Below are 22,606 nucleotides of genomic sequence, written 5' to 3'. Positions count from 1 at the left end.
TGGTGGTCCAGATGACTGGTGGTCATACGCAGGATGAGTTGGTTCAACTGTAGACTGTAGTGAATATGAGATATATGTAACATCTATACATTGGTCAAAACGTGATGGACTTTAACTGCACATTTACAGAGGTTTGTTCATTTATCCCAATGCATAAGGGACTGAAGTTCTCCAAAAGTAATACATATATTGGAAAACATTCCACCCCCATCTTAATTAAAAATGTTATTGTCTATAGAAAGAAATATAGGTCTCTCAATGGGTTGCTTCATCTTGTGGCAATTTTGTTTCGTAGCCTCCAGAAAACATTTGAAGCTTGTTTGGGCTACCTAAATGGGTGTATAATAAAAGCATGAATGTTTTTACAATGTGTGCCTCTTCCACACAGCCCAACTACGAATGCATCTTAACCATGCATTCCTTTTACACGCATGCCTTTACCACAAAATTTTGTGGTATAGGCATGACATGGTAAAGGGGTATGTGTGGCTAAGATGGCCACTACCCCGCCTTCCACCTAAGAACCCCCCACTCCTGCCCCCGCTCTGTCCCTTAAACTACCCCATTCCCTTCCACTGCCTTAAAACCTACCCGATCCCAACACTAAAAACTAACCCAACCACCCTTTTTCCACCTGCTTCCCTAAAACCTACGCACCCCCTCTGCTGTCCCTTAAACTACCTCAACCCCTTCTACTACCCTAAAACCTACCCCAAACCACTCCCAGCCCTAAAAACTACCCCACTACCCATTCCCCTTCCATTGCTCTAAGGACCTAAAACCCTACACTACCCCATCCCTGTGCTGTCCCTTATACCCCAACCCCTTTCGCTCCCATAAAGCCTATCCCAAACCCCACCCTAAAAACTAACCTAACTAATCATTCTCCTCCCACTGCCCTAAGGCCAAAAAACCTGCACCCGAACTTACACTACGCTGAAACACCCTGTGCTGTCCCTTAAACTACCCCAACCCCATCCACTGCCACAAAACCTACCCCACCCCCCCGCCCAGCCCTAAAGAAACCTCATCCCCATTTACATCAATGCAACATTTTCCTGCTTCTGTCCTCCAGCAGCTAGACCACGCACTGCCTTAACCACCCATTTACGAGGTTACAGCATATGCATGGTTAAGGCAAGCATGGTGGAGCTTGTGTAGTCGGAACACGAGTGGTTCAGACCGCGGTATTCTGACCATTTCCCGTGTATGCAATGTTTTCACATTTGTTGTGTTATTCGTCAAGCATGGTCTAGTGCACATTTTAAAATTTCCACTGGCCTTCTCACTTTGAGAATAACTACATTGTATTGCACATGTTCTAAAGACTCTTCATTGATGTGGTATGTGTACTACAACCAGTGCTCGATTTTGATTCCAACATATCTTTCCCCATTAAACTAGCCTTGAGTTGAAATAAAAAATGTATACCTTGCCATTCCTTCCATTAGCATTTTGTCCAGTGTGCATGCTGCCTGTGTGCTGAATATTTATGTTGACAGTTTACGATAGGCACACACAGATTTTTGCTTTATGCCATGGCAGCTTTTTTCCAATTAGAGTCATTCTAAAAGGCCAGTCATGAATAAACATAATGCTATTAAAAACCCAATGTGCTGTCTCTAAAAAGTAAGTAAAAGAACAAAACATTTCAGATACTTAAAATGTAAAGATTAATTAACATGAAAAAATCCTAAAAATAAAAAATGAACCAACAAGTGTCATTAGCAATGACCTGTTGAGGCACCTTCTTTCTAAAATAATGTATTTGTCTGATTCCAGAAAGCAGTCTGAATGACTACAAGAATCGGAGTATACCATTAATAAGGGAGATCAGATTCTAATATACAGAATAGTTTACCTCACCAGGAACGGCGCAAGGATATTTGATGCTGTAGGAGAAAAAAACAAAAGTGTTGCTAATGGTGCACTCTCCATCCACTAAGAAAACAGTATTTTTCCAGTGACATCTTAGGGTACTTTAAGAAACTGATGCACAACATATTTTTGAGCCCCCTGTTGTGGGTATTTTCTGACACATTTTCTGCTAATTCAAGCCAGATCAATACCTAGCTATATTGATTTATATGGTAAATTTCAGAACGGGGAGTGGTCTTTGAAAAACAACAAAACAATTCCTTTGCTGGGGCCCCAGAATCCTTAAGATGAAACTTGAGAGAGAAACAGAGTCTAAGGTAGGCAGACAGACAGGAAAAGGCTGAGAATGAGCCATAGAGGTGATATAGACATACGCATCACTTTCCTAACCGGCCTCTAGAACGGTTGAGGCAATGGGCTTTTGCCCACATTGGCCATACCTTAAAATGTTGTTGATAATGTCGGCTGTTTCCTTTAAATTGCTTTTTTCAGTGCAATCAAACCGCAGCTTAGCTGAGACTATTGGATGTTTTGGGCCTGAACCGCTCCTCTTAAATTATCAGCTATTCAACTAATATTCATTTGAAAAACCTTGGGCCTTATTTATGAAGGCCTTGCGCCACCGGTACGTCACTTTTTCCCATGTTAAAAGTGACGCACCGGCAGCGCAAGGCCTTCATAAATAAGGCCCCTTAGTTTTATCCATATCTCATCTAGACTTGCAGGTGTACCAATCCACTTCTATATAGCTCTGAATTTGAATATTAAGATTCCATGTATATATGTTCAAATGAGAGGACATTTGTTAACGTTGATGAAAAGTCATAAAAGACTGCTCAAAATAACAGCTTCAGAATAAAAACAGCACAAAAGAAGCAGTCAGAATTTAAATTTCAGCCTCAATCTTGTTTTCTTCCTCCCCTAAACATTGTTGTACCCGCTATACAATAAGACAGAGTGTGGCCCATTACATACATGGCAGAAAACAGATACGCTTCCATTGCCAGGGCAAAGCAAGACACAATAAGTTTGAAGGAAGTCTACACACTAGAGCTTGTAAAGATACGTGATGTCAGTTTAACACACAGTACTGGCTTTTTGATCAACTGCATGATCATTCTGGGGGTTTCTATTTTAAAATAAATATTTTAAGTATTGCTAAACCGTTCAATCAGGTATAGTGCTTTTAGAAAAACAGAAGTCAGGACTGGCTGAAGGTGTCACACATGAATGTAGCTACATGGCTATTGTGATAGCCCTCCATATACAGTGATTTTGTTTATGTGTTTTCTGAAATAATGTAAAGGGGTATATTAAAAACACCCAAAGTAAAAGTATACAACCTATTTACGAATGCTCTCTCAATGATCTCACTGAAATCTTTCTATTAAAAAATGAGATTACATATTATCAAGCAAACGTAGGGAACCATACAAATGATGTAAAAAGAGACACATACCGTAAGACCTAACATCATGTGCATGGTTTCCCCTGACCTTTCTGCTTTTTGACCACCTATATTGCTGACTTTATCTGTGCTAACTTTAGGATTCTGGGCACTTTACCACTGCTGACCAGTGCTAAAGTGCAGCCACTATGTCCCTAAAACATAGCCACCTTGGATTATCCACCATTGGTAAATTTAATTTACGTATAAAGCCCTAGTAAAGTGCACTACAGGTGCCCAGGGCCTCTAAATTAAGCTATTTTAGTAGGTCTGCACTAGTGATTGTGCCACCCATTTTATTAGCCCTTTAAACTTGTCTCAGGCCTTCCATTGCCTTCCATTGCCTTCCATTGCAGAGCCTGTGTGCAGTTTTAAACTGCCATGTTGACATGGCAAGTTAACCCACTTGCATGCCCAAACCATCCTTTTTAATACACATAAGTCACACCTAAGGTAGGCCCTAGACAGCCACAAGGGCGGGGTGCAGTGTATTTATAAAGATGGGCATGTACTTTCAAGTCTTCAATGTCCAGATAGTGAAAAACTCTTAAATTCGTTTTTCACTAATGCAAGGCCTGCTCGCCCTTAGGTTGACATTGTGATTACGTTGATCCATCTTAAAAGTGTAATGTCCAATTGGGACAATATAGAAAGTTTGAGTTTGGTGTCTCTGGCCTCACAATTTTAAATCACTTGTGAAGTCTTAAAATGCAAAAAGTTGCCATTTTCTTACTTTTAACATTCTGTTCCTTTGCCTGTCTCTGAATACACAGTGGGTGTTGGCTGGGATTTGTGCCTTTTCTCCAGACAGTCACACACAAAGGGAGCTGAGGTGTGACAATCACAACCTGATTGCCCATCACCAGGCTGATGGGTCTTTCTGGGCTAGGTGGAAGGGAGGAGTTGATACTTACAACTGAATAGGGCTGTGCATGTTCCCACACAAAGGCAAACAGAAAACTTGATGGACAGAATGCGGCACAAAGTCAAACATTCACCCAAGTACAGATATCCGGGCCTAAATCAATTGGGGCAGATTTAAAAGCCCCTTGCGCCTCTTTTACTCCGGCGTTGAGTCACTTTTGTGACGCAGCGGTGGCGCAAAAGATGCGGCATGGTGTGGGGTTTTTCCAACGTGCCGAATCTGGGAGATGCGTCATGTTGTAAAGCCCTGCACCATAAGGAGGCGTTCCGGCACAGGGTGAGGGGGCGAGTTACTGCGCAGGAATGCCTCCTAAAAGTGGCTGAGTGAAATCTACAAGATTTCACTCAGTCACTTATAGGCTAATGCTGTGTCAAAACCCTGCGCTTGCTTAAGGCAGTCGTAAGGCTTGACGTATCATTGGACAGATAGGGCACCCCCGAGCCTTGCTGAAGCTGCGTCGCACTTGCGACGCAACTCCAGCAATGCGCCACCTTTACGGCACAGATGTGTCACGCATCTGTGACGTTATTGCCCCATGGTGCGCCGCTTTGTAAATGTGGCGCACCATGGTTGGCGGAGCAGCAGCGCACAATAACTGGCGCATCCCTGGGGATGCGCCAGTTATTGTAAATCTGCCCCATTGTTTTTCTCCACATGCCACGCCAAATCAGAACCAGTCATGTTCAAATCATTCTTGACCCTGTCCATAGTGGGAACAGTCCAGCTCGAATTGCCAGACCAGGTCCTTCCTGGCAGGAAAAAAGCATCCTGGGACCGTTTTTTGGGAATCACCGTTCATCAGCCAGGCTAGCTTGACTCCAGTGGCATGGAGAGCACAGGACCCACGTCTGGGCATACCCATCCCATCTGGGGTGGCAAAATCAAAAAGAACAATTGTTGACCCGAATGCTGCACAATGTCAAACATTCTTCCCAGTACAGAGATCTGGGCCAAATCCATCATTTTTTTTCTTCCCATGCCATTCCAGATCAGACCCAGCCACATGAAAATCAGTCTTAACCCTGTTCCCCATGCGAACAGTCCAGCCCTAACTACCAGGACAGGTCTTCCCATGGTTCTTAGGCAATGCCAGAGGTGCCTGGATTACCTTCAGCACCCAAAACAAGTTCACACACATCTATAATTTATGTTTGTTAGCCTGTAGATACTAATCAGAAACTCAGAGAACTCAATCATATCCTTGAGACCCTCGCTGGTTTAGATATTATCAATTTCCCTTAAATAATATTAGTCAGTGTAGAGGATTAGCACATCACATGAGACCCTCATCTTGCTCTCAGTTACCTACAGCTGTTTCTTAAACACCCCAGGTATGTCAAGAGAGACTCATGTTGTATCTACAGAAACCTCCAACTTGACCTCATAGGATACAAGCATATCCTCAAAGACATTGAGCCTAATCCCTCAGTCAACCATATTGGTACATTATCTCAGTCAGCTGGATTTCACAGCGCATCAAGTGGGTAGCTGACTCCTGTAGCAGGTCATCAAATATGCTCACATATTGCTTAGAAATCAATGATATGTCTGGAGACACCACTCTCAAATATGTTATGTTATGTTATAAAATTTGTAGAGCGCTAATCACAGACAGCAAATGGAAGACTGGCAAAGGCAAAACCCCAATCTATTATTTAGTGAACAAATATGTTTTTATAGCCTTATGGAAAGCTATGTGATCATGAATGCATCTAATGTTCCCCAGGAGGGAGTTCCAATGTTTTGGTGCTAAAGCTCGAAACGAACATCCCCCAGCTCTGGCTTTCTTGACCCGTGGTATAACTGCCAGGTGTTGATTACAGGAGCGCAAGAGGCGGGATGGCGTGTACGGAGTAAGAAGATCTCTGGCCCACCCTCAATTTGATCTAAATTCCTCATAAATGATCCTTAGCATACTCTAAGAGCCTAAGGGGAAGATTTACTAAGATGTTGCACCATGTTTCTATCACAAAAGTATAGCAATACATCAAAAAATCTTTTTACCAATCTACTTTCCAGTGCTAAACTTGTTTAGCGCTGGAAATAAGAGAAAAGTAATGTGAAGCAGCGCATAGCCATGGGGCGTACCAAGGGTGGAGCATGGGTGTTGCAATGCAACCACCAAAGTTTTCCCATGCTAAACCCAATATACTAAGTAAAGTGGATTGGGTTTAGCGTGAGAAAACTGCACTCTTTGAAACTTTTAAAGTAGGCTTTCATTTCTCCTTACTTTTCTGACTTTGTATGTGTGCTGCACTGCACAGCACCCATGCAAAGAGGAAAAAGGGGCGAAGTGAGTCTCATCATAGTATTTTGTACAAAGCCTATGCTAGACTCACTGTGACACCCTTGCATGATGGTGCAAAGGTCTCTCAGTAGCCCAGGGCAACTGATGTCAGCGCTGGTGCTAGTGAGAGGGGAGGAGAGTGCCTTATTTTAGTACATAGGGCACTCTTCTCTCTCTTTTTCATGTAGTGAAGCATTTGCAGCTGCTGCAGTGAGCTACATGAAAACTAGGTACATTTCCCCTTCAAAGGCTTACACACTCTTTACTCACGTTTTCAGAAGTTATTTCAACCAGCCCTTGCACACCTTCAGACACCTCCAGCTAGTCATTGGTTCTCACGATACGTTTGTTATTTATCCTCAGCCTATATTCAGACATTCCAAGCAGCAGGCATTTGGACACCCCTAGCCTGTCATTATTCAAACTCTCAGAGACCCTTCGACAACTCTCATGTAGCAGCTAGGTTAGAAGGACAGCACATTCAGAAACATTCCAAATTATCAACTTGGGGCACACTCAGTACAGCACAAGCAGCTAATGATGCTGCTGAACAAGCAGAAAAAACATAATGAAAAACATCCGGGCACTCCCAAATTGATATGAATCAACTAAGATTCCAATCCAGTTATAAACATGGCCATGGCAATCACAGTAGATTATCTGATTTCTTGTTTATTAAGTTCCAAAAATGAGTCCTATTATATTATAGATGGAACCACAGCCAACGCATTTAGTTTTATTGAAATTCTTCAGAGCTGTAAATCTGGTGCATATAAACACATTGACATTCACATTTTACAAATATTAAGGTACCACAGCAAATTACATTAAAACATCTCAAATAAGTAAAAACCATTAATACACAACAAAGATATGTTACACAAGGAAAAGTAAACAAAAACTACACATGTAGTGTATATATATAATATTGTATTCTAGAACGCTGCTTATAAAGAAACATAAAAATGACTATTAAACTTAAATAACTGATTATTATGTGGTCGCCAGTAGGTTGTTATAGTTAAGATCTACTTTCCATAGGAAATCCGCAACATTCTATTGGGAATAACTTTGGCGCCGGTGGACGAATCTTCGCGAATTTCTCAAAGTAGGTGGCCCGCCCCGCTCCGGTCCTTCCCTGAAAGTTTGGGGGTATTCGTCAAGCGGGGGCCGAGATAAAAGGGGGGTCCCAAAACGTGTTTTCCCGATGTTAATTTCCATAGCGTGGTCGAACTCACTTTTAGCCCGAACGGCTGAATGAATTTGCACCAAACTTGGCAAAATTGTAGGGACTGATAGCCCGATGTGCCTTTGCTATGTCTCAAGATATGTGCTCCAGTGGTTTTTACGAAAATTAACTTTGAAAAAATATATATTGGGCTACATTGGGCTATATATATATGCTAGAGCCCAAATGTAGCCCAATGTAGCCCAAAGATGGCCATCAGAGACAAAAAAAAACAAATGTAGACTTCTAAAATCCTCTTATATTTCATTGAAAAAATTCTGATATGCAGTCTCCCAAGATGGCCACCAGAGACAAAAGAGCCCAAATGTAGCCCAAATATCAGCCAGATGTAGCCCAACTATAGCCCAATGACAGAATGTCCCAGAGTGTTCTAAAGAACAACTAGAACGCTAACAGTCTTACTTATGACAAAAGTATGGCACACCTGAAGTCATCTTGATTGGAATAAAGTGGTAACACTTAATACATTTAATTTGAAAAGGAACAAAATGAGGGGTTTCATTTTTCCATAGACATTTTATATATATATATATATATATTTTTTTTTTTTCCACCAAAGGCCCAAGAATTTCGAAGGACGCACTCACAGCCAATGCAAACCAAGGTTCATAAACAAAGAATCAACCGGCAATGATATTTCCAGGATTTATTGTCGATGATTTGTAATGCTGCGACGCGTTTCGAGGCACCAGCCTCTTCATCTGGCAGCTGGGAAAATGTGGTATGGATTTCCATGGATGCGCCCTCGTGCATTCTGGGATATAATGTCCTGTTGGAAAAGTTCATATCACCTTTAGTAGGTTCCATGCCACATCTTTATATTTAATCACCACATTTATACAATGTACCTTAAGTAGGCCCCTTCGTATCAGCAAGTTGATATATTTCATGCAAAAGCTGTGCTGGCCGCAGTTATGACACAGTTCTGTTACTGCGCAGCCCTTCTCACAGTTTGAAAGTGGTGCATCCTTCCACGACAGGACTGCCGTGTTGTTTATTTTCCACCAACGGCCCAAGCATTTCGAAGGACGCACTCACAGCCAATGCGAACCAAGGTTCATAAACAAAGAATCAACCGGCAATGATATTTCCAGGATTTATTGTCGATGATTTGTAATGCTGCGACGCGTTTCGAGGCACCAGCCTCTTCATCTGGCAGCTGGGAAAATGTGGCATGGATTTCCATGGATGCGCCCTCGTGCATTCTGGGATATAATGTCCTGTTGGAAAAGTTCATATCACCTTTAGTAGGTTCCATGCCACATCTTTATATTTAATCACCACATTTATACAATGTACCTTAAGTAGGCCCATTCGTATCAGCAAGTTGATATATTTCATGCAAAAGCTGTGCTGGCCGCAGCTATGACACAGTTCTGTTACTGCGCAGCCCTTCTCACAGTTTGAAAGTGGTGCATCCTTCCACGACAGGACTGCCTTTAAAAAACCTATTAAATTCACTGAAAAAACTATAGGTTTCACACCAGTTTTAGTTAGTTGGAAATTTTACTGACATAAAACCATTGAAATTCCACGTTATAGTTAGTTGGACTCACTATAACTTGCGCGCCTGCAATGCACTGCTGATGACGTCACATATTACATCACTCATGACATGGTCAGTGACATCACTCATGACATCACTGGTGACACCATCCTTGTGACAGAGTGACAGACCTCCTTTCACTGTAAAGTAACCCTTGAAACACATATTCAAAAATAGTAACTAACATTTTCAAAAAACTGGAGATACCCATACCAGTTACAACAACCAATTCAGTAATACCACCATCTAATACACATCCTCTCATTCACCAACAGTTCAATATAGTCACTTATACATATATTCACTCATCATATGTAGTGATAGACCTATACATCCTGTTACACACCGACAGTCATCCAAAAGTTACTCACACACATATTCACACATGCAAATAAACTATTGAACATCCATTTATTTGCATATACAGCTATACACACACTACCACTTTACTTCTAAGGAAACCTACACATACTTACTCTCTTAAACAATCACTTATAGAAACACATACTTATTTAAACAGGAACTCTTACAATCTCTCACTCTCACATATACTCACTTATATATATCAATACTCACATATACTAGATTAAAACATATGTTGTTACTGATAATGACAATAGTGAGACAGTCGTTTACTCACTAACACACACATATACACACTCATCCATCCATACAGTCCTGTACATATGCTGTCTTCAAAACACATACAAACAGTGAGTCAGTCACCAACCCATACAGCCACTTATACACAAAGTGAAACACTGATACATACATTTCAATATTTAAAAGTTACTCGCTAATATATGTAACCTCTAAGATACACTTAATAAGCCAGTTAACCAATCAATTAAAAAAAAAAAACATTCATTAAAACACTTATTTAAACATTTATTCGTCCATCACCCTTTACAAATACATACATAAAACATATTGATATTTCAGAAAGACACACATTCACTGAATGGTGTCATCAGTGATGTCATGAGTGATGTCACTGACCATGTCATGAGTGATGTAATATGTGACGTCATCAGCAGTGCATTGCAGGCGCGCAAGTTATAGTGAGTCCAACTAACTATAACGTGGAATTTGAAGGTTTTATGTCAGTAAAATTTCCAGGTAACTAAAACTGGTGTGAAACCTATGGTTTTTTCAGTGAATGTATTTATATATACATATATCAATCAATCAATCAAGGCATTTATATAGCGCACTACTCACCCAGAGGGTCTCAAGGCGCTAGGGGAGGGGGGTCCGCTACTGCTCGAACAGCCAGGTCTTGAGTTGCTTCCTGAAGGCGAGGTGGTCCTGGGTCAGGCGGAGGTGGGTCGGGAGGGAGTTCCATGTCTTGGCGGCGAGGTAGGAGAAGGACCGCCCCCCCTGTGGTGGCTCTTCGGATGCGGGGGACGGTGGCGAGGGCGTGGCCGGTCGATCGAAGCTGGCGTTTGGGAGCGTAGAAGTTGAGGCGGCTGTTGAGGTATCCTGGTCCTTGGTTGTGTAGGGCTTTGTGTGCGTGGGTGAGGAGTCTGAAGGTGATTCTCTTGGTGACCGGGAGCCAGTGCAGGTCTCTCAGGTGTCCGGAGATGTGGCTGCGGCGGGGGATGTCCAGGATGAGTCGTGCTGAGGCGTTCTGGATCCGCATAAGTCTTTCCTGGAGTTTGGCGGTGGTGCCGGCGAGAGGGAGTTGCCGTAGTCCAGACGGCTGGTGACGAGGGCCTGGGTGACCGTCTTCCTGGTCTCGGTGGGGATCCACCGGAAGATCTTTCGTAGCATGCGCAGGATGTTGAAGCACGACGAGGAGACGGCGTTGACTTGTCTGGTCATGGAGAGGGTGGAGTCCAGGATGAAGCCCAGGTTGCGTGCGTGGTCTGTTGGTTTGGGTGCGCTGCCTAGGGCGGAGGGCCACCAGGAGTCGCCCCAGGCGGAGGGTGAGGATCCCAGGATGAGGACTTCTGTCTTGTCCGAGTTCAGTTTCATGCGGCTGTTATTCATCCATTCGGCTACCTCTTTCATTCCTTCATGGAGGTTGGCTCTGGCGGTGGCGGGGTCGTTGGTGAGGGAGAGAATCAGCTGGGTGTCGTCAGCGTAGGAGATGATGTTGAGGTTGTGCTGGTGTGCGATGTCTGCGAGGGGGCTCATGTACACGTTGAAGAGGGTTGGGCTGAGGGAGGAGCCTTGAGGAACGCCGCAGATGACTTCGGTGGCTTCAGATTTGAACGGGGGGAGGCGGACTCTCTGTGTCCTACCGGCGAGGAAGGAGATGATCCACTCCAGTGCCTTCTCCTGCATTCCGACGTTGCTGAGTCACTGCACTAGTGTACAGTGGCAGACAGTGTTGAAGGCCGCGGAGAGGTCTAGGAGGATGAGAGCCGCTGTTTCTCCGTTGTCAAGCAGAGCTCGGATGTCATCGGTGGCTGCGATCAGGGCGGTCTCGGTGCTGTGGTTGGCCCGGAAGCCAGACTGCGAGAGGTCGAGGGATCCGTTCGTCTCGAGGAAGGCGGCCAGCTGCTTGTTGACGGTCTTCTTGATGACTTTTGCAGGAAACGGGAGCAGCGAGATGGGGCGGTAGTTCTTGAGGTCGGTGAGGTCAGCTGATGGCTTCTTTAGTAAAGCGCTGAGTTCCGCGTGCTTCCAGCTCTCCGGGAAGGTAGCGGTGTTGAAAGAGGTGTTGATGATGTCCCGCAGGTGGGGTGCGATGACAGCGTCGGCCTTGTTGAAGACGTGGTGAGGGCAGGGGTCGGTAGGAGATCCGGAGTGGATGGAGTTCATTGTGCGGACGGTGTCTTCGGTGCTGATCGGGGTAAGGCGCGGAGGGTGGTGGTGGGGGGCGGTGGTTCGGTCGTGGTGTGCGTCGGTTGCGTGCTGAAGCTGTTGTGTATGTCCGCGATCTTGTTGTGGAAGTAGGAGGCGAGGGAGTTGCAGAGGTCTTGCGAAGGGGTGATGTCGTTCTTTCCGGCGTTGGGGTTGGAGAGCTCTTTGACAATGTTGAAGAGTTCCTTGCTGTTGTGGGCGTTGTTGTCCAGTCGTTCCTTGAATGCGGTTTTCTTGGTGGCGTGGATGAGTTGGTGGTGTTTTCGGGTGGCGAGCTTGAGGGCAGTCATGTTGTCCGGTGTTGGGTCTCTGCGCCAGGTTCTCTCGAGGGCTCTGCAGTTCTTCTTGGAGCTCTTGAGTTCGTCGGTGAACCATGGGGCTTTCTTGCTACTGGGTCTGCTAGGCGGGGTCTTCAGAGGGGCGAGGTCGTCTGCGCAGTCGCTGATCCACTTCGTGAGGTTGGTGGCCGCTTGGCTGGGGTTCGTTACGCTGGTGGGTGGGTTCTTGCTCAGGGCGGTCGCGAGCTGGTCGGCTGTGATCTTGTTCCAGCTTCTGCGTGCAACCTGTTGCTGGTGGTGGTGGATCGTGGTGCTTCTGAAGCTGAAGTGGACGCAGCTGTGGTCCGTCCAGTGGAGTCCGGTGGCGTGGCTGAAGGCGATGTCCTTGCTGGATGAGAAGACGGGGTCGAGTGTGTGTCCGGCGTAGTGGGTGGGGGTGGTGACCAGCTGCTTGAGTCCGAGGTTGGCGAGGTTGTCCAGCAGGGTGGTGGTGTTGCGGTCGTTGTTTGTTATCCAGGTGGAAGTTGAGGTCCCCGAGGAGGATGTAGTCAGCGGAGGGGAGGGCGTGCGGGCTGATGAAGTCGGCGATGTCTTCGCTGAATTGTGTGCGTGGTCCCGGGGGTCTGTAGATGAGGGTGCCTCTGAGGGTGGTCTTGGGGTTGATGTGGACCTGGAAGTGCAGGTGCTTGGCGGGTGCGAGGGTGTCGTCGGTGTTGGTTGTGATGCGAATGGTGTTCCTGTGGATGATGGCAATGCCTCCTCCGGTGTTGTTGATGCGGTCCCTTCGGACGATCTTGTAGCTGTCTGGGATGGCGATGGCGATGTCGGGTGCTGAAGAGGCGTTCATCCAGGTTTCCGTGAGGAAGGCGACGTCTGGTGAAGTTGTGTCGAGCAGGTTCCAGAGCTCGACGGCGTGTCTGTGGACGGAGCGGGTGTTGAGCAGGATGCATTTCAGGTGGCTGCTGCTGTTGCTCGTCTTGGTCTTGGTTGGTGCTGGAGTAGTGCAGGTCCGGATGCAGGTGAACTTGCAGGAGTTGCAACAGAAGGGTCCGTGGGTGCGTCTCGGGGTGGCTCGGTAGCATCCTGGGATTCGGCCGGCGTTGAGTGCGCTGAGGGTGGCGGCGTCGTACGTCCGGCGGGTGGGCTGGGGTCTGCGGGGGCCAGGGGTTCTGGCACTGGGCGCGGTCCAGGCACGGACGGGCGCAGACGGGCTTACCTTTGGCGCACCTTCGGCGCTCAGTCGGTGCTCCCGCTGCGCGCGCCTGCTGCGCAGACGCTCTGGGGGCGTCATAAGAAGGGAGCCGGGAGGGAGTGTCCACTGGGAGCGCGGGGGCCAATCAGCAGGCGGGGGCGGGGTCGCGGCAGGTACCGGCGGGAAAACCTATGCGGGCGGCCCTGCGGCGGCTGGGGTGCCGGGGATCCGAGGTCGAGCGGCCGTGCGGCGGCTGGGGCTCCGGATCGGCGTCAGGCAGGCAGCAGGTAAGGAGGCAGGCAGAGCAGGCGGGGAGCGTGGGGGCAACCAGACCATGGAGGGCGCCGTGGTTGCTCCTGAGCCGAGGTCAGGGTCCCCTTAAGAAGGGAGCCGGGAGGGAGGGTCCGCTGGGAGGCGGGGAGCGCGGGGGCCAATCGGCAGGCGGGGGGCGGGGTCGCGGCAGGTACCGGCGGGAAAACCCATGCAGGCGGCCCTGCGGCGGCTGGGGCGCCGGGGATCCGAGGTTGAGCGGCCCTGCAGCGGCTGGGGCTCCGGATCGGCGTCAGGCAGGCAGCAGGTAAAGAGGCAGGCAGAGCAGGCGGGGAGCGTGGGGGCAACCAGGCCGTGGAGGGCGCAGTGGTCGCTCCTGAGCCGAGGTCAGGGTCCCCTTAAGAAGGGAGCCGGGAGGGAGGGTCCGCTGGGAGGCGGGGAGCGTGGGGGCCAATCGGCAGGCGGGGGGAGGGGTCGTGGCAGGTACCGGTAGGAAAACCTATGCGGGCGGCCCTGCGGCGGCTGGGGCGCCGGGGATCCGAGGTCGAGTGGCTCTGCGGCGGCTGGGGCTCCGGATCGGCATCAGGCAGGCAGCAGGTAAGGAGGCAGGCAGAGCAGGCGGGGAGCGTGGGGGCAACCAGGCCGTGGAGGACGCAGTGGTCACTCCTGAGCCGAGGTCAGGGTCCCCTTAAGAAGGGAGCCAGGAGGGAGGGTCCGCTGGGAGGCGGGGAGCGCGGGGGCCAATCGGCAGGCGGGGGGGCGGGGTCGCGGCAGGTTCCGGCGGGAAAACCTATGCGGGTGGCCCTGCGGCGGCTGGGGCGCCGGGGATCCGAGGTCGAGCGGCCCTGCGGCGGCTGGGGCTCCGGATCGGCGTCAGGCAGGCAGCAGGTAAGGAGGCAGGCAGAGCAGGCGGGGAGTGTGGGCGCAACCAGGCCGTGGAGGGCGCAGTGGTCATACACATATATATACATATATATATATATATATATATATATATATATATACATATGTTTTGATAGTTCTCCCTGGGTAATGGGCAGTGGATTCCCACTACTTCCTCTTCTCTAATATTGTTACGGTAAATAATTATAATGACTTATTGAGCCATAGTAAAATAGAGAACTCAAAACAAAGAAAGAATGTTTTCAACCAACATTTCACCTAAAATTTAATTGTATCCGTTTTGTATATGGTTAGTTTCCCACCAAATCTGTAACAAATTCAAAAGTACCAAGTCTCTTGGGTTTCTAATATAATATATCCATGGAAAATGTGTGAAAACATTGAAGTAATTATCATAAAGGGCATATGACTGTTTCTAAAATGCAAAAAATCCTCGATCTTATATTTTGTAACATATCTAACAAACTCCCAGTTACTCATGTTAATACCAGAATCTAAGAAAAATATATTCCATCCCCAAGAGTCCATATTTAACAAACACAACATAAATCATATGGAAAAAAGAGAATAATAAAGAAATTTATCCCAATCTACAAATAGTATGGCGATGGGCAGATGTTACTCAAAACCCTTCCTAGTGACTGCAAAGTAAGAGAATAAGTGAATCAATGTCAACACCTCATTAGATAGAAAATTACAAAAATACCTAAAATGTAAGCAAAAAAAGAATCATCACATAAAAAAGTTTAGATGATGCACCCTACTCACTAATCAATCTGATCATATCAGATAATCACCTGTAACATGGTCCATCACCATTGTAGACCACATATGATTAGATCAAATCACACAGATTAAGATTACGGTCACCAGTAGTTTAGTTATAATTAGGACCTAGGGCCTGATTTAGATCTTGGTGGATGGGTTACTTCGTCACAACTATGATGAATATCCCTTCCACCAAAAAATAAATACCATTATATCCTAAGGGGTTTAAATTATGGCAAATGGGATATCTGTCACCAGTGTGACGGAGTAACACGCCAGCTGAGATTTAAATCAGTCCCCCAGTTTCTATAGGAAAAGCATTTTTTGACTAGCTTATAACTAGCTTATAACCTTTAGGTCGTTTGACTAATCTTCACCACATTTTCTTGATTTAGGTTGTGCATTGAAAGTTTCAGTGTGATCCGTCAAGTGGGGCCAGAGAAAAAGGGGGATAAAATAAAAAGTGTTTCCCATGTTAATTCCCATAGAGATTTTAGACAAGACTGCAGCCCGCACTGCTGAACGGAATTACACCAAATTTGGATGAACACTAGCTCATGGTACAGAAAGAGCCCTTTTCATTATTTGGTGTGAATTCATTCAGTAGTTTTGAAGATCGTAAAGGAAAACAAAATTTGAATATTTAGTGGCATGGACCCTCAGCAAATCTTACCGATCTTGTGCAGAGATCTGATTGGCTGCCACAACTTCAACTAAGAAGTGTTGGCAGCTCTTGACCAAGTCCCCAAAGAAAACATTACAAAAGGGACTGGGCTGGGTAGGAACAACTTCACCCCATATGCCTGATAGTGGGGACCCCCCAGGATCACGCTAGGGTACAAAAGGCATTTTTCTAAGTAAACTTTGCAGGGATATTTGTGAATATTCACAACTCCCCACAAAAAATAAATAAATAACAAGCATGGTCTCTTTTGCTTGTTTGTATTAGAGTTCCTGGTTGAGTAAGGTCCCAGCATCTTTTTCATATGGATAGGGGATCACACAGAGACCCCCTCCTCATGGCTAATCTTGGCCCCAGGGAGAACCTCCTCCGCAGTGCAGGCCAATTGTAAATTGTATTTGAGGGACCCGCCTCTGAAGGCCTCCCTGGGGCTTTATTTAAATATTAGATAGGGCTGCGCAGACCCCCCCTTCATTGCTTTAAGTGGCCAAAATGATATTTAAAGGTAGAGGGGACCTGCGTGGCCCCCATACTGGACAATTTTCATCCCAGGGGCCACAACCTCCACAAGGCTTGGCTAATCTTTACAAGGAGGGTGGCTCTGCAGTCCCCCTCCCTGGCCATGCTCAGTCCGAGGACCACCACCTCCCTGGATCGGTCTAAAAAAATAAAGGAGCGGGGGCTGTATTGCCCCCCTCCTGGAGCCATTATTAGCCACGCCCAGGGCTGACTTCCTATGTCTCTGGGTGCCCACCCCTGGGACATATGTGCTTGCTCTCACTTGACAGCTCCTACCAAGCGAGAGCAATAGATCATCATTTTCACAGAAATGTAACCTCAACAGGAAGCACAATATAAATGCAGCAGGTGCCCCAATTAAAGCTCTTTAAAGAACAAATGATCCTAACTTCTTGGGTTGGCAAAGGCAAAGAAAATGTTTCCTTTTGTATTCAATGCTAAAATCAACCAATCTGAAATCCTTTCTTTCATGTCTTGAGAGCAGAGTCTTTTAATTGTTTTTGCAAATGACCAAAATCATCTGAAAGGTCTGCCTGTTAGGCCCGCCCTGTTTTGCTTAGTTGTATGCAAAGGTCTTCCCTCCTTTTCTCATGTTGATGGACGGCTTGCCAATAGGCCTCAGAGAGGGTTTCCTGCTGATTTTAGTGGCACGTTCTTGATGCAGGGGAATTTTGAGGACATCTACACCAAACAAAGGAGAACTTACTTCATGTATTCAGGAGGAATTACACTTGTCTGGTGGAGATTACCCTCTTTGTTGTCACATCCTCTTCTCTAGACGAGGATTCATGTTATCACAAATTTGTGGATCAAGATGCTCGAGGAACAATCACATTGCTAAAATTATATGCGCACAAGGTCAATGGAGACAATTCATTGTGGTTTAATATGCAGCTGTTGTGTAGAAACTACACTAGTATTACCCAACAAGGTAGTACTTACTAATTAACCACTAGAAAGTACTCTGGTTGGGTAGAAATTTTCTGCAAAACTGTCAACTCTAGGTGGGTAAAGGGGCAGGTGAGAAGTCACATCCCACCTACACACCCAAACAACTACTCACACATCCACTCACAAACCCACAAAGCTACTCAGACACCTAATACAACATATAACAACTCACACAACTATACAACAACTCACACACCCCCTTACACACACATACAACCCCTCACACACCCAGAAAAGCACTCACAAACACATTCACAAATACATACAGCCACTCACATACCCACTCACACAACTATACAGCCACTCAGACACCCTTTCTCACAATGATATGGACAGTCAGATAGCTCCTAAGGTGACATATGATAGAGACAATATCACTAATTAGTAGTACAGGAAGAATAGTAATGTAACTTATGCTGTAGCTTAGTATACAACTTTAAGGGCCACATTAGTATGGCGGGTGGACTTTGTCCGCCCGCCATACAAGAGGGAATTGGACCGCCCGCAATGCTAGCGATGGTCTCACACATCCCATTAGGATGCGCCCGCCACACTGGCGGGTGCATCTCGCATTTTTAACACTGCTGCGGGTGGTGCTGAAAGCAGCGCCCACCGCAATGCTAAAAATGCATGTTGTGCTCTTCAATGCACAACGTGACAGGCACCACGCGGTGCCTGCCACGTTGTTCATTGAAAGGCAGGGTGTCGTAATTTGACAATGGCCGCGTTAGCGCTTAGCTTTGCTACATGTTATTCATCTTATCTTGACCATATTAGAAAACGCCATCTTGTATGTTACGGCGGCCATCTTAGATCATGAGCGGCCTCGTGGCCAGCATGCCCTTTAGTCCGTTGTCCGTGCCACTGACCACTCGAGTTTGCCCAGCAACAGGCTATTTTTAGTAACGGTCAAGCCCACACATGCGCAGTATCAACTGACCAGTCGTCCCTCAGGAATGTGCCGCCAAACTGACCAGTGGGGTTGTAACCCCTCCCATGAGCTGGCTGTGTTCCAAAAATGACCATATATGTACATAAAGCTCTGTAACTTTGTACCGCCTATCTTTTTATTACCTGTAAACTGTATAAAAGAATGAGTCGCACCGATGTTCGGTGTGATACTTCTTGCATTACCGAAGGGTGCTGTAGGAATGTACCACCACCCCATGGGGTCTTAATAAACTTGTTCTTTGTACTTTTCAGTTTCCGTGCCAACAGTTCTTTCAGTGTAAGTGGGTTATCTACGGAACATGTAGGCCTTGGGAACCCAATACCACAAATTGGCGACCACGAAGGGACTCATCGGCGACTCGGATGCCCGAAGGAGAGGTCGTGACGAAGGTTTGGACACTCGCCATGGACGCGTACGCTGCCACTGAGTGACCCGAGTCTTGGCACCCACGGTGTTTTTTCCTTTCCTTCCGATCTGACCTTCCAGGTGGCGCCGGTCTCCGACTGAGTTCTTGATCGTCTGCGTTGCTGGATAAGTGCCGTTTGGCTGATTCGATTAAAGACCTTGGCAGTTGGAATCTGGACCTTTGAGATTTGGGTAAGATCTGTGATCGGTAAGGTAGTCTGCAGACGTTTACTGAAGTTCTATGATTTGTGATCGGTGAGGAAGTCTACGGACGTTTGCCGAAGTTCTGTGACTGTGACTTTGATTTGAGTTAGCTAACATTTGTGAATTTGTGAACTTTGAATTTATATGTGTAGTGCACTTCACATAGGCAGGCATGTAGAGATGTTTCTCTAATCTTGTTTTCTACTTTGAGCGGCACATTTGTGTGAAGTACTGTAAGTGCCATTTTATACGGTATCACGCTTTCGTGATACTTTTTTTTGAACATGCCTGTTTTAAGCACACTCCGAGGGATGTGCTGTCTTGGGAATGGTACCACAATTAGGTTAGCGGAATCACAGCCGGCTCCCCCAGAAGGAACTCCAAACCGTGAAATGTACATCAAATTTGGTCTTCCCCCTATAATGTACAGTAAACTATGGCATAAATACACCAGAACTGATCCTGAATTGCAATGGCCACTACATGGGTCGTTCGATTTGCGAAAGGTTCAGTTTGTGGAGCAGTGTTTGTTTCAACGAAGGTCTAGACAAAATATGTTTGATTGTGTGCGAATGTGGGAGAAAGCGGTGCGTGAACGAATGAAACGTGAGGTTGCCTTGGCGGACAAAGAGCAGCGCAAGGCTGCTCGTGATAAGGCTTTACAGCTTGAGGAAGAGGAGGCTCTGGAAAAGAGAGAGAGGGAGGAACGGGAACGCAAATTGCAAACGATTGGTCAATTCCCTATTCGTCGACCACTTTATCCTGTCCTTAATAATGAAATTGATGATTTTTCATTGCTAGATCGATCACCGCCTCCGTACGTCTCGCCTACGGCTCCGACTGCAGAATCTGACGACGAAGGACAGGATAAGCCAGGAAAAGGGGATAAATCCAGTGTCAGGTTTTCTGCGGAGAAATCCGCGAACTTGCGTAGTTGGGCCCGTAAAGTGAATACAAATTTTGTTACTCTGGCCGAAGTTGTTACTGAAAGGGGTAAATGGACGGAACAAGAATTACTGTATTTTTTGGCTACTTTGGCAGATGAAGTTGTTACTACGTACCGTAAATTTTCGGATACGTTAGAATCTAAGGCTGTGTCAGTTCACCGTGAGAATTTGGATAAAGGTGTATTTGATCTTTCAGATGTTGATGCCTTTTACAAGCAACTGATCCAGCTGCGGGATGAGACGTCCAAGTTGCGGGACGAGCGGAAAAAGAATAAGGAGTCCGGGTCGGAGACCACTGGACGGGCTAAGGAGTGTTCTCTCCGGGGTTCAGATAAGAATTCTAACGTGCATGTTATGCCTACGCGTGAAGCCGCACCTTTGTATGTTCCGCCTAAAGGGGAGGGTACAGATGATGATAAAATGTCCAAGGATGCGAAAGGGTATTTTATATATAATTGGGTGTATACGCCTTGGAATAGAGCAGATGTTATGGCGTTGAAAAATTCTTTGCCTGACCTTCGTAAAAACCCGGCAGCATTTTATGAAGGGGTTGAAGGGGCTATTTCGTCCTGTGTCATGACTCTGGTTGATATAGATTTGTTTTTTGGGTTAATTCTTCCGCCTGACATGTGGAGACTAATTCGTAAAAATAATGATGAAACAATACTTGGGGGAACATGGAAAGAAATAAACGCAGCTGATTTAGATAGGGAACCTGCATGCAAGCCATGTGAGTTGATTCTAAACCTCCCGGCGGCAATTTTGATTAAATTAAAAACGCTTGTTCCTTCCAAAAAGATTGATTGGACCATGTTAGCTTCGTGTAAACAAAAGTCAGATGAAACGGTGTCAGATTTCTTTACACGCTTTGAGGAGGCATTTCATGACTACAGTGGTCAATCGTTAACAGACGATACGGGTAGGCATTTGTTCGTAGATAAGTATGTAGCTAATCTCCTACCGGAGATTGCCAAAAGATTAAAATCGAGTGAAAGTTCCTGGGCCACGGCGACCCCTGCTTCTTTGTTAACTATGGCTCAGTATTATGAGCGACAGGAATTGGAGGCTAAGGAAAGTGTTGATAAGAAAGCGAAGGAATTGAAGACAAAGGTGATGTTGGCGCAGGTTCGGGGAACGCAATCTACAGGGAATGATAGAGGCAGACGAGGAGGGGGTAATGCGCCGTACGGGCGTACGGACATAGCGGAGGATCAATGTGCCTATTGTAAGGAGTTTGGGCATTGGGCTGATGATTGCCCGGTACTTCGTGAGCAACGTAGTCAGCGTGGTCGTGGAGGTGGACGGTCGAGGAGAAGTTATTCGGGGGCGAGAGGTAGTGGAGGTGATCGTAGCAGGTTTGAGGAGAGGGGCCGTGGCCAGGATGAGCGTAACACCTTTGATAGACGGAACCAGTATCAGATATCGGAAGGCGAGAATGTGGAGCATCAGGATTATGTACATGCATAGGATTGCGTAGGATGGGGTAAGGAATCAATTGAAGTGCCAGTAGATCAGAGTGGTCCATATGTATCAGCGGGCATCTTGGGTTCTACTGATCAGTTTCTAGTCGACACAGGGGCTACTTGTAGCGCTTTGTCTAAAAAGTTGGTTCCGAGGGCTCCCCTGTCTGGCGATATGATTACATGTATTGGGTTTGACGGCACACCCACTCCCAGCCCATTATCGAAGCCTCTTGCACTTTGTCTTGATAAATTTTTTAGTTTTGGTCAATTTTTGCTGTCGCCCTATACGCCAGATAACATCTTGGGCATTGATTTGCTTAAATATTTTCGAGCAACGATACGTTGCGCTCCGGAAGGAGTGCGAGTTATTTTGAATGATAACTATCCAGATTCAGACAGATTTTTTACTATACAACAATGTGAAGCCTTAGCATCTCTCCCTCATTCGTTGTGGGCGACCTCGGATACGGATGTGGGACAGATGCTCATTCCACCCATTCACATTACTGTAAAGGAGGGAGCGCTTTTGCCACGTGTACCACAGTATAAGATATCTAGGGAAGGTGAAATTGCTTTGACACACATTGTCCAAGATCTGATTATCGCAGGGGTAGTGGAAGAAGTCCCCTATAATGTTTGCAATAGCCCTATTCTTCCAATCCTTAAGAAAGATACTGGCGACAAGGTCTATCGATTTATTATTGATTTGAGAGAAATTAACAAAATTGTCATTCCCCAATACCCGGTGGTGTCTGATATTACCACATTGCTTACATTGGTCCCCCCAACGGCGACGACCTTTAGTGTCGTCGACCTGAAAAATGCGTTCTTTTCCATTCCCATCCATCCCGATAGCAGATACTTATTTGGTTTTACGTTAAATAATAAATCGTATAGATTTTGTCGTGTTCCTCAGGGTTACACTGAGA

The sequence above is a fragment of the Lissotriton vulgaris genome, chromosome 4_1 (assembly GCF_964263255.1).
Source record: "Lissotriton vulgaris chromosome 4_1, aLisVul1.2, whole genome shotgun sequence".
NCBI classification, from domain to species: Eukaryota; Metazoa; Chordata; class Amphibia; order Caudata; family Salamandridae; genus Lissotriton; species Lissotriton vulgaris.
This window is presented reverse-complemented; position numbering follows the sequence as displayed.